Source organism: Vulpes vulpes, chromosome 1 (assembly GCF_048418805.1).
Source record: "Vulpes vulpes isolate BD-2025 chromosome 1, VulVul3, whole genome shotgun sequence".
In the NCBI taxonomy this organism is placed as follows: Eukaryota; Metazoa; Chordata; class Mammalia; order Carnivora; family Canidae; genus Vulpes; species Vulpes vulpes.
In genome coordinates this window covers 110,401,890-110,415,693 of record NC_132780.1, presented here as the reverse complement: position 1 = coordinate 110,415,693, position 13,804 = coordinate 110,401,890, and the positions used below count along the sequence as shown (strand labels likewise).

The window sequence follows — 13,804 nt, the reverse complement described above, 5'->3', positions numbered from 1 at the left end:
CCTTGAAAGAAAAGAGTAAACAGTATATAAGAACTAAGGGAGAATCCAGACATATGAGAGAATTTTTCACAAGACTGTAATATTCTCCTGGAAAGGTTTAATTTACTTGCCACACCATATTCCAACACACTCTAGCACTTTTCAATAGCAAAAAGAATACACCATAGTCTGTATTCCTCCTCTGTTCCAGATGCCCTTTCATACCATCCCAACTTCAACCTCCAAAATACTTTACACCTTATTCTTAGGGGACACCAACTTGAGAAATGGGTAGTAGGACAGCATAACAGATTCAAAATCACTGCAAACTGTCCATGAAGTTTAAGTTTCTACACCTAGACTACAAAACATTTTCAACCTAGGTTCTTTCAATAAAATGCCACCTTCAACTATGCTTGAAAACTGCAGCCATATTATCTTAGATCCCCTTTAACTCAAAACACCACTTTTTATCCTATGTCTATAAAGTAGCTAGGACCTTTCTACCACTAGGTCAAATTCTCCTCATACTTACTTTTCAAATTGTGACTTAAGAGGACAATCTTTCTCAAATAACCCGTCCTAAGAGTTACATAAGAATACAGAACAAAATTAATATACTTATTTTATACTTGGGGAGCTAAGCTGAAGAGATCCTTAAGGTCTCACAAAAGTGACTCCAAGACATTTGCTCTCATTCGCAATTCAACATTCCAGACAAGAGACATTTCATCTGAACATCAAACAGGAAGTAGCATTTCCAACTTTCTAAGTTTTAATATGGAGTTTTATCAATGGTCATAATTTGGTGTTCAGGACTTTCCCCAACCATATTAATCTTTTGTACCTATCAAGGATGAATAGTCACAAGCAGAAACTTTGAAGATACATGATTTTCAAGAAAAGGATCTCAGAAACAGAATCATGAAGTTAACCTGGATTTGTAAGTGCAATAGAATTTATTCTTTAATACATTCTTCCGTTATGAATATTTAGTTAATGCCAGAGACTTATCAACACCCTTTTGCTCCCAAAATATTTACAGCAACAGTATCTTAACGAAACAGTTTGCTGTCCTATATGGTTCTAATAAAAATGTGTGAATAGTTTTACACCACTGCATTCAATTTTACAGTTCCTAAAAGTCTTTTGGGGCATCATTCTCAATATGCTTCTGGTTTTGTCCAATTCATTCTCTGGATTGATTTTCTTTGAGGAACTAAAAGCATTCATTGCTTTTTGCCAAATACCACACACATAAAATTACAATTTTTTTCATCTTCTGAACAATATTGAGACGTATCTCTTGTCAGGCCAATCTTGAGATGAAGATTCATCGTTTTCCTCTAAGGATCAAAGAAATAAATTAAAAGAAATAGTAGACATATTATCATTTAAGCTCTCTTATTAGCAGTCTCAGTAGTGTTTAGACTCAAATCTCTCCAAGTTTCAACATAAAATTACACTACTTGTAGATTTCAAAACTTCCAAGTTACAAACAGAAGTTCTTACTACAGCAGCCAAAATTGAATTTGAATGCTTATTTTTATTTCTTTACACTACCCAAATCAAATAACTTTTGTTGGGCAACTGCAGACACTCAGCTGAGTCAATGAACATATTTCAGACAGCTGCTTCTTATTTGTGAACTTAAAACTATTTTGGCTTTAAGAAATGCAGGTTATACAAAGAGAAATAAAAATGAGGATCAAAAAGAAAAAGGTCCCACAAGACAGGTCCTCACTTATATTAGCACAGTGTGAGGATGAAACAGCAATCTGAAATATATATGGAAATCTCATTTAACCAGAACACAACTAACCACATTTTTTGAGAAACTGTTTCTAGTATAAAGTGACAAATTATAAAAACAAGCTAACATCAATTTAAAACAAAAACACATCTCTCAGGAGTCTTAGGCAGGAGGCAAAGAGGATGTTAGTGTTGATAGCGAGCAATTCAGTAGATGTTAGTACCCACACTTCTTCAGATCTCCAACCCTTCCATATGGTGTGTGTGTAAATATATATATATAGTTTACAGTTATATATATATATAAAAAACTGTAAAATAGTTATTAACCATTAGACTGATGACACCAAGTTCATCCTCTCATTAAGAAATAAACTTGACCATACTATTAATAAGAAATTCAGTGTACTAACATTTGTGCAATGATCTACAAATATTAAACATTTTCTAAGCTAACTTTCAATAAACAAATTAACCAAAATTCTTCTTTTTTAAATATTCCAGTTTATCCTATTATTTTTATTCTAGGACACTGATTTCACTTCTTGTATACTAAAATTACTATTTGGTAGGAAACATAAAATATAATCTCGTCCTATTTGTTCTTCATTGATATAAAATATATTAATGACCCAAATTTTGTCAACTGACAGCTTTCTCTAAATTATCAGAAAATAGTATTTTCTTTTATGCTGTGATGGAGACATAGTTGTCTAATCTACAATAACATCTGTATCAAACTCAAACTCAGGTGTACTGACAGACATAACAATTATGTATATAAGAATATGCATGAACACAGTCCCAATTTGGATCCATGTAATAATTCCAAATAAAGGATAAAAATCAAATAAGGGATAAAATGTTCATCTGTTCTCCATTTCCATGCTTCATGAGTCAGAGCAAGCAGCAGACTTGGACCTAGCAGTGATAGGCTTGGCAATGGATTTTCACCACCACTAGCTATCTAATTCAAGGGCCTCTATTCATTCATCTAGAAAAGTAGGCTTGTATCTACTTCATAGGATGGTAAGAATAGACATAGATAATATGGGAAACCCCTTCAGAGTGCCTCACATATCCTATAAATATTTAGTACGTTATTTTACACATACTTAGTAAATATTTTTTTAAAAACATAAATGTATTTTTATCCTTCTTCAAGCCCTTTGGTACCTCCCTCACCCCAAGAGTTGATTACAGTAGCTTCTAAATGATAATGTCTCCACTAATCTCTATCAGTAGATTTATCCAGAAGCATGTTTTGAGCCTTTCATTCCCTGAATCTGAACTCTTCAATGACACTTCACAGTTTACTCTCAGAACAGAATTCTTCAGGTTGGCATTAACATCTTTTTTGTGTCCTCCCTGCCTCTCCTTACCCTCTCTCCCCAACACAGACAGATACACACACACACACACACACACACACACACACACACACACACACAGTGTAGCTCCAAACTTCTTTGCCTTTCTCTGTATCCTAGAAGATGCATTCAAGGCCCAGCTCCCAGCACTTGGGTACTTCCTTGCCTCTCACTGCTTGCCCAGAGATCCTTTATTTAAAATGCTCCTTCTGTCCTCCTCTCCATGTAGGTCAAATATGATCATGGGCAGAATAATATCTCTCCTCCAAATTTCTTAATTTTCTACAGCATGAACCACAAACTTCCTTGTAACCCTCTTCTATTAGTGTCTCAAATGATTATATTAAATCCGTGACTCTTGGCCTCTTATTGTTTTAACCTCCACTCCAGACACTTCCACATCATCATCAATCATTACTGGCCTGTTAATTATAGACAGTAAGTCTTCAATATAAAATATCCTACTGAAAATCACAGATTCAAATCCTGTAACTTGTCCACGGTTCATACCCCCTGTAACTGTAAAGTCTAACTGGAAACAAGGGGGTGAAGAAGGGTGAGTATCCCTATTGGTCTTTAAAGTGTCGGGCAGCCTGGATGGCTCAGTGGTTTAGCGCCACCTTTAGTCCTGGGCGTGATCTTGGAAAACTGGGATCGAGTCCCAGGTCAGGCTCCCTGAATGGAGCCTGCTTCTCCCTCTGCCTGTGTCTCTGCCTCTCTCTGTGTGTCTCTATGAATAAATAAATAAAATCTTTAAAAAAATTAAAAAGTGTCTAGAAAAATGTAGAGGAATAAGTAGAACACAATCCTATCACAACTTCACCATCCTTAATAAGTACAAAGAGTAAAAGAGCCAGAACCTTTCAATGAAAACAGTCTTTGAGACCATTTAAATGCAAATAATTTCCAATAGATCAACAAAAATCTCTGACATGGTTTTAGAAGTTTGAAGCAAAAAGAAACATATTCAAAAACGTACTCAAATCGATCCCTGAGTAAGCTCCAGTAAGAGCAGAAGAATGGCTGTCTTGATGAGCTTTAATCCCGAGAGCACAGCTAACTGGATGACTCCATTCAGAGAAAATCAGACCCACTCCTCCTGCCTGGCCTGGAGATCTAGCTCTCTGACTCAAGAGCTCCAGAGCGCCACCTTCCCTAGGTCCAGAGTGGCTCTTAGCAAATGCAGGTTATTAATTGATGAAACACACAATACAGGGCAGCTTGAGACTCGCAGAAGAGTTAGACTGCCATCTAACCAGTGTAATGGTTAAGCAACAGCAAATAACTTTAAATGGATGAAAACAGCGGCCAAGATTTTTCTAAACTCAAAACAAACCTTAACCTAAGGGCAATGATGCCATGATTCAAATGAAACATGGGGCTTGGCTATCACGGGAAAAGGGAGTAAAGTGTTCACTGGCTAAGCAAAACAGAAACATACAGATTCTAAGTAAGATTCAGTGGGAAAAATATAGAGGAAAACCATATTTGTTACCTTTAACAACACTATGATGTCAGGTGAGCTTCCTTGAGGAGTCCTGATTTCTCGAGGCAAGAAGAAACAAAAAAAGTGCGGATCCTCTACTTTCTGCTCCACGGTTTTTATAAAAAAGACTCAGTGATTTATTTTTCAGATTCAATAAAACCTAGCTAGCCCTCCAGAAATATGGATTTTGCAGCTAAGATAATGCATGGTAATATATTGGGAAATTAACTTCACGAAAACAAAATGCTAATCACTTCTTCTTCCTCAAAATGAGACTCATCTGAACATGTCACTGTTTTTGTGAACCAGATATGAACTACCAGACAAAATGAATATTCTTATTCCAGCAACACCTACATTCGAATGAAGTTATTCAGAACTATTTTAAGAAGACACTTTTCAGTAATATAGATAAATCTCTATTTTGTATAATTACATAATTACACAAAGCCCAACTTTGAATTTACTTTTATGTGTATTACTAACTTTGCTGTATAACAGATGTAACACAACATTAAAAATTAAACATTAGTTCAAAGTTTATTCTCACTTTAGCATTTAAAAATGCCTCTTACAAATAGAGAAAGGGATTATAAGGGAAAGGAGGGAAAATGAGTGAGAAAAATTAGAGAGGGTGACAAAACATGAGAGGTTCCTAACTCTGGGAAACGAATAAAGGGTAGTGGAAGGTGAGGTGGGTAGGGGAATGGGATGACTGGGTGATGGGCACTGAGGGGGACACTGGTCAGGATGAGCACTGGGTGTTATACTATATGTTGGCAAATTGAACTCCAATAAATTTTTTTTTAAATGCCTCTTACAAGTTAAGCCCATTCAATGCAGAATCAGTAATAATTGCATTTCCTAGCTTCTGAAGGAAAATTCTGTATCAAATGTTTACATATATTTATAAATGTTCTACTATATTTAAGGATAATCCAACTTGTATATTTTTAACATCTGCTATAATTTAATCATTAGAGAATATACAGTTTTCTTTAAAAAACCATTAAACTAAAACAAGAATACTAAATGAGTACTGTAGGTTTTCTGAGGCACTTTCAAGCCTGTCTAAATTAATAAAATACTAAGTGAATTAGTACTACAAAAGAGACTTTTATAACTACTAATTTAAAATATTAATGTGAATACTTTACAGGTCAAACCCCTTACATTAATCAAAGACACAATTTAAGACTGGTTCGAGTAAGTATTCTCCTATCAGTAAAGTTCTCATGTCAGGTAATTTCTCCCATTTTTCCCTTATAAGCATAAAAGATGTTTCCTTGCATTTCCAAGGAACAAAACATAATCTGTTCCTCTAGAGATAGGATGGTATTAACTGCTTCTTTTGAGAATAAAACATCTGGCATAATGTGTTTTTGTAGAGTTTTGCCAAGTAAGCAGTTAGGAGGGGTGAATTATCACAGATAGTCTGGCTTCTTGTTCTTCGTGGCAGGACAGCCCAGTAAATCCTGAGTCTTTTATGTGTATGGAGGCTGGAGGTAGGTGGTTAACAACTGGGCTTTCAGCAATAAGTAAGTTAACATTAAAAAAAAAAAAAAAAAACTACAAAGATTATTTTTTAATTCCAAATCTGATTTAGAATTAAGTTAATGTTACTAAAAATAAATCCTTCATTAAAGAAGTTTTCCTCCTTCTACTCTTTTTTTGGTTACAAAATTCTTCTCTTGCCTTATTCTCTTAACCTAAAATTTGCCAGACTTATGCAGGATTTTTCACAAAACAGATTTGTAACATTGAGATAAGATTACATTGTTTTGTATTCCTGAAATAAAAGCCACAAAGAGCCTACTTGATCTTGGTTTATGGTCAAATACACAGGTCTATGGCCAGGACCCTCAGGAGTGACACAGTGTTTATAATTTATAGAAAGCTAAGACAGAGCTTGTGTCCCTTGTTCCATGTAGTCTGCTCTCTGGTGCCTTTTACCTTTGATCCACAGAGTTCAGAGGCAGTCTCAAAATGAAGTCTGGACCCGTAACACAGAGTCCATGCAATAGCTATGGGAAGACTGAGTGAAAGTAGGAAGGGAATGAGTTCAGGCCCTCAACCTGCCATCTACCTGGAGCTGAGAAGTTCCTACCAGAGAAACCACAGGAGAAAGGAATGGACACCTTGCTGCTTCTAGCACCAGATAAACACAGACCCACTGAAGCACGGAAAGGCCAACAGTAAAAACCAACACTGACACAAAGATGGTAAACTGGACTATGAGAAAAGACACGGGTTTATATTATAAAGCAAATAACAAAGGGTAAGACAAACTGCCCTGGACAGTTGTGGGGCTGGAGAAGAGGAGGAGGTGAAGGAGGAGGAGGAGCAATGAGGCAGAACTCAAGGTTTTCTACTAAACAATGCCTAGGCAGCTGAGGGAATGAAACTGGGAAGCCAAAGGTTTTCAATAGACTTTTACAGAGAACAAGAAATGTATTGTTTCTCTAGTACAAACCAACCCTAAACAACAAAGAGAGGAAGGGAAAGTTCAATGTATGCCCCACCTGCTGTGGTTATGGGAGACAATGAGTGACAGGTTGCTGTGACACAGTCATGGGCCTCAAGCCCTGTGAGGTAGATACATTCAGGCCTGTAATGGTGCCTAGACATCCAGAGAGAAACTAATTTTCATTTCAACTGAAGACAGAATGCGAAATGCTAGAGTCAAACGGAACCTTACAGATCCCTGGTCTACTACTCTCATTTTTCAAAAAATCAGAGTGAAGCTCAAGAAGAAATAACTAGTTATGGTTTAAAAAGCTACCCATGGGCAGAACTATGTGACCCTGGCCCACTGCATTTGGGGAAATTAGTATTTCTGAGCAAAAAAAAAGGCATTTCAGTGCTTTTCAGACATTTACATCATTCCTTTCTTCATTCAATAAACATCTAATAAAAACTAAGTACCAGACACACTTGGCTAGATCTTGGTACACTCCTGGAAAACCTCAGAAAATTAATGTGATGGAGCACGGCAACAAGTCTGATGATAGGCACAATATTGAGATCAAGCAACTAAGACTATGGACCACCAAGTACAGAGTCTGAGACTGGAAGACTATGATATGAAAACTGGAATGGAGCAGAGAAGTACAATCAGATACAAAAGAATCATTGGCTGAGAAAAACAGAAGTGGGCGAAGGTCAGAAAAGGGGAGAGAGTGGCAAATACAAGCCGAGTCATTTACCCAGGCTTTGGGGAGGTTAGCAATGCAGAACAAAACACAGGTTAAGCCACTGCAGCTTGCAAACAGTCCTCTGTGGGTCACTCTTCCTCTGTCTCAACTCAAATTAAGGAAAAAAGAAATCAGTAAAAGATGTGTACATTTCTCTGCCCAAACTGTCTTTAGAAGTCAGGAACCGCTAACAATTTTCATTTAACATAAGAGAACATCACATTATTATGATGTGGTTTTCTTGGGAGAAAAAACTTAGCTAGCAAACACCCTCAGCTATTTCAGGATGTCTGACTTCAGTGGGTTTGAGAAAAGGTACAAGTGACAATTGGAAAACTGTGACAAAGAAAAGCAGCTGCTGCAAAGGATAAAACTAATTTTAAAAAACAGCTCATCAGGGTTTATTGTTAAGATGGTGTTATTTGGCAACTTAACAAAATTCTTTCAACAAAAATCTAGGCATTTTAAAGAACTATTAGAACACTTAACATCCAGCTAGAGGGAGTATAAAATGTAACAAGTTCTATGGAAATTCATTTGCCATTCTCTTGTAGTAGAGTTCTGAGGTTGGGCATACCCCGTGACCCAGCGGCTATACTCCTGAACATACATCCTAGAGAAATAATATGTACATCAAGGGGCGTGAACAAAATTCCCAAGAATTTTACCTCACAGCTTTATCTCTAATAATACAAAATCTGGAAACAATCTAAAATGGCCACAAAAGAAAGTGGATAAATAAACTGCAGCATTTTTAGACAATGAACTACAAAACTGTGATCATAAATGAAATAAGTATAAGCAAGGATGAGTCTCAAACATGATGCTGAGCAACAAAAACAGATATTGCATAACAGAGCATTGTATTTTTATATAATATTCAAAAACACACAAAAAAACAATGTAGGGATACATATATATGGGGAAAACTATAAAGAAAAACAAAGAAGTATTAAGTTCCACATTTAGCAATGGGCAGGAGGTGGGGCACGGCGGGGCAGAGGATATTGAAGAAAGGCAAGGGAATGGGGCTAGGGACAGACAGCTCTGACTCCCAAGTCAGTAGCAGGTACTGAGTTACTCACGTTGTTATTCTTTGATCTCATCCCCTTGTTATAAATATTCCTTGTATATCTAGCATTTTCTGAATACTAGGGGTTGCTTCTATTTTTAAAAAGCACGCAAGCAGAAGGAAGGGCAGAGGGAGAGTGACAAGCAGACTCTGTCCTGAGCATGGAGCCCGTGCGCAACTTGATCTCCTGACCCTGAGATCCTGACCCTGAGATCCTGACCTGAGCTGAAATCAAGAGTCAGTGCTTAAATGACTGAGCCACCCAGGCACTCCTGCAAACTATTTTAAAGATGCTTTTTAAGTGTCTGCAAGCAACCAGCAGTACCTATCACGCACTCAAGAATTTTAAAAGATATTTAATTCATGTTAACAATTCTGAGGTATTTTCATTATTAGCTTACATATGAAGAAACTGAGATTCAATGTTCCGTAGACTGCCTAACATTACACAGCAGGGGTTTCCAATGCTGAAAACCATAATATGTCCATAGGTAGGACTATCTAAAATAGGCAAAAATAAATCTCTAACACAAAAATAATGAACTTGTTATACTGGTTTACTATTTTAATTCATTTTAATCTTTAAAAGGCATCCTTAGATCATATTCTAATGGCACATACTAATTTTATGGCATAGGTACTTCTTTATTACTTCACAGTCACAATTCACCCTTAAACTATAAATTCTGAAACTGGCAACAGATACCACTTATGTTTATGGAAAGTCTCAACTTGGCTGTACTTCTTTTCATAACTTGAATTTCTCTAAGACTGGAAGCTGAAGGAAAGTTAGCTGTTGGTAGGCTGAAACTTCACACTCTTATTTCACTACCCTCCCATCAGCGATCCACTCACAGGCAAGCCAACAGGCTGGCCAAGCCCCACAGAAATTACTCATTTCCACCCTCTCTTTCCTCATCTTTCTTCCAACCATACTTCAAAACGTAATTTTAAACTCTTGCAGGAAACCTGATTAATACCACCTGGTTTCCTCTACTCCCTTAACTCTGGGCCTCTGCAGCACACAAACAACACGACTCATCCATATAATTGTTTGTCAGCTTTTTCTTTTGTTGTTTTTCTTTGCTAGTGCGTCTAACCTACAAGAACCCACTGAGATTACAAATTTATTTCTTCTGAGCTATGCCCTAACTCATTCTTCTTTGCCCAAAGCATCACCAACTGTGCTCTGTTTAACAGTAGTCACTTAGTAAATGCTGATGGACTTACTACAGTAGAACAATGCGTCTCTGGTATTTCTCAATATCCCAGGGAATCCTCCACATCTATAAACATGCTGGAGATGATACCAGGTACCGCTAGAGGCTTGGGGTCTTCCTGAGGGTGCCTGGGACAAGAAAAACACAGAGAGAGACCAAAGACAGTCAGGAGAAACACAGAGAGAGGAAACATGGAAATAAACAGAGAGTAAAGTATAAGAAGAGCGAAAGAGGAGTTACAGAGAGATTAAGCAGCCAGAGACACTCAAGAGACAGGGAAGGAGTTGGCAATCTCACTTTGGATTGGAAACTACATTTTTGTTACTATTTACTGTGTAATAGGTGCCCTCATATTACTAAACTTATGAGATACTCATTTCAAAGTTATTTCTAAGGTTTTTCTGAGCTTCTATCATCCATTAAAATTCATCTTTACAGCCTCATCTTTGCAGATACACATGCACAGACACAAACACAATCCTCAAAACAACCCAGTTGTAAATTAAAAGAAGAAAAAAAGCCTTCTCTCAATTCTCCAATTTATAAAATGGTTACTTCAGAGGGGCATTATGACTTGCTTAAGGTCGTCAAACAAGAACATGATAAATGGGGCCCTGAATCTTCTGATTCCAACATCCAGTGCTTTTTTTCTGACATCCCATGTTCTTCTCTATTAGAAATGAATCCTATATAAATCATATAAATCCAAACTACACATTCAAAGTAAAATTTTCTACCTTTTTAGACACTGAACTACTCTACTCAGGTTACTCACTAAGACCTTACCCCAGTGCTTCATTTTTTTTTAAAATCTACCAGAAAAAATAAATCAGGATGAAAATACGCAATGATAGAAAATGTCAAACAGAAATGAAATTAAGTGAATGTGATTTGACAGAATTTTAACGTTTAAAAAAGGAACGAGAGTTAGTTTACTCCTTTTACAATCTGGTAATTCCGAAGTATTAATGATTCAATACATTTTAGCTCAAAGATTTAAAAATGCTCCACGTTTCAATGAATTCTTAAGATTTAAATACTAGTAAGCTTGTCTCAAACTTACTCTGTCATAATGTCTCACCTAAAGTATATCCCTGCATGCAATCTTTGATTTCAGGGTACTCCAGTAGAAATGAACTAATGCATTACTCTAAGCTTAAGTATTTTCTCTTGAGGGATACTTATACTCTTCTAAATAATCATGCCCTTTTGAAAGCAATGTAATTGCCAGAAAATCTCCTTTGATACAAGGGTAAGCATGTTATTGGATTTCACAGCAAGACAAGATAATAAGAATGCAAAGAAATTTCCATTTAATTGTACATTGCTATATTTTTCTATGTTCAGCAATTTTTAAACTAGAAATTTTCAAATAAAACCTAAAGTATAGTACTGCTCTGCCCTCTAGTGACTGGCTAGGTTTTGCTAACTACACGCTTTTATTTATTTAAATTGCTTTTTGAGCAATATTTAGAAACTTTTGTACTACATATAACAGCTGCTTTTTCATCATTTGGATAGTGAACAAAGAGTACTAGTCAACTTTCCAGATACAGCTTGTGATGTCAACACAATGCGGAAAGAGACAGGATTTATTTTCATAGGGATGGTAGGTACATCTAAGTATTGAAAAAAAAAGTAATAGTAATATAATCTATTTGTCTTTATTAAAATTTTTATGCAATTTATTCAGAAAGGTTATATAATTCCATCCATGTTAAAAACTTTACAATTTTGATAACCAGAAATCCTAAACTGGTTTATTTCATTATTTTGGAGACTGAGATATCAAGGTGAGTAGTACTATATATACCACACATCAATGTACAATTTTCTACTAATAGAGCAAAAATATGCATAATACAAACTATACTGAACATCATTTACCCTAAATTATTCAAGTGGCACTTACGGATTTTCCTGAACCTCAGCGTTGTCATTAGGAAATTGACTGTGACTTTATATATGGAAAAATTAATCAAGGATCCAGGTAAGACAAGAGTTATTATACAGAGATTCACCCTAGTATTTCAATGAAGGTAGTAGTTTCTTTCCCTCCTAAACTCCCATAAGCTTCTTGCAAAAAGAACAGCATTTCTACTCTAATCCCAAAATACTACTTCTGTGTCTACATACCTCTGTAAAAACGTAAGCATTACATCTGTATATATGAAATGCAAAAGGATATCTGAATATGTGAGGATAATCCATGCACAGTACAGTGGTGTGGTTAGCACAAACCCTGCAGCCAGACTGCAGAAGTTTGAATTCGGGTTCTGCAACTTATTGGCAGTGTGACCTTAGGCAGGTCATTAACCTCTCTGTGCTTCAGTTTCCTCACCTACAAAATGTGAAAAAAAGACACACCTACCAATAGTAATGTCTTATATCTTGATAGGTATTTGGGTTACACAGGTGTATGCATTTATCAAAGCTCAGAGAATGTACACTTAAAATTTGTGCATTTCACTGAATGTAAATTTCAGATTTAAAATGTACACACTGAACTACAGTCAATTCTAGGCATTCTCAAGTATTTATGGAAGGTATAGCAATGTCTTTAATTTACTTGCAAACAAGTCAAAAATGAATTGATGATTGCTAAGTTACAGAAACGTAATAAAATAATGTAAATGTTAATGGTCAAATATAGGTAGTGAGTATATCCGTGTACAATGATGTTCGAAAGGTTCACAACAAAATGTTGATGGGAAATACATCTCCCTCCTCACAGAGCTGATGTAAAGATTAACTATGTATGTAACAGTATGAAATACACAGAAAAGTACCTGACAACCAACAATGGCAAATTGCAATATGTTTTTTTTTAATTTTTATTTATTTATGATAGTCACACAGAGAGAGAGAGAGAGGCAGAGACATAGACAGAGGGAGAAGCAGGCTCCATGCACCGGGAGCCCGACGTGGGATTCAATCCCGGGTCTCCAGAATCATGCCCTGGGCCAAAGGCAGGCGCCAAACCGCTGCGCCACCCAGGGATCCCAAATTGCAATATGTTTAAGCAAATGAAAGTGATCTCTTCTTCCCCAGTTGGAGGAAAAAAGTAAGAAAATGATGAGGCGTCAAGCTCTTAAACCACAGTGAGTAGTTGCCATCAAGAGTGTTAAAGTTCAACTTTCAAATAATTCATAAAACTGCATGGGCCATGGAGAGAACATGGTCTTAAAAGTAGAAAAAGCTGATTAGAATCCTGGCTGTTTTTAATTAGCCAGAAAGCTCAGACAATATATTAAATATCTGAGCCTCAGTTCCTTCACATATAAAATGGGAATAATGATACTTAAGAGTCTAAGAGTCACTGTGACGATTAGAAAACACACGCTCCCTCTCTCTTACACACACAACAGAGAGAAAAATGCAAATGATGACAATTGCAGTTTTCATCATTATAATCATTATTACTACTTATGGTGAGTCTTGTATCCTCCTAAAATTATTTTGTGCAAATGGAAACAAAAGTGGCAATGTATCTATCCGATTCTATTCTAGAAATTTCATATGCAGGTGGCCTACTATGCCGAAGAAGCTTCGACAGGATCTTTATTAAACCAGCGGGCGTTATATAAAACATCACTGTACTTAGTGTAAAAGAAGAGCTGGCAATGACAGGGAATTCATTATTCATCCTTCTGTAATGTCAATTATAATATAAGTCCTATGGGAGAGGCATTTACAAAGCAGTTTGCTGATGATATTTTAAAGCAAGTCAT

General features: G+C 36.3%; 1 protein-coding gene across 11 annotated transcripts in view; it reads right to left on the bottom strand.

Moving 5' to 3' along the window:
- BBX (BBX high mobility group box domain containing) overlaps positions 1-13,804 on the bottom strand; it is a 267,943-nt gene that overhangs the window by 134,069 nt on the left and 120,070 nt on the right. For 3 of the 11 annotated variants that reach the window (XM_025990008.2, XM_072722438.1, XM_072722430.1), the window contains exon 4: positions 10,084-10,201. The exons of the other annotated variants lie outside the window; for them this stretch is intronic. The gene's annotated coding sequence lies outside the window, so the exon portion shown is untranslated. The remainder of the gene's footprint in view (positions 1-10,083; positions 10,202-13,804) is intronic. 11 annotated transcript variants of the gene reach the window in all.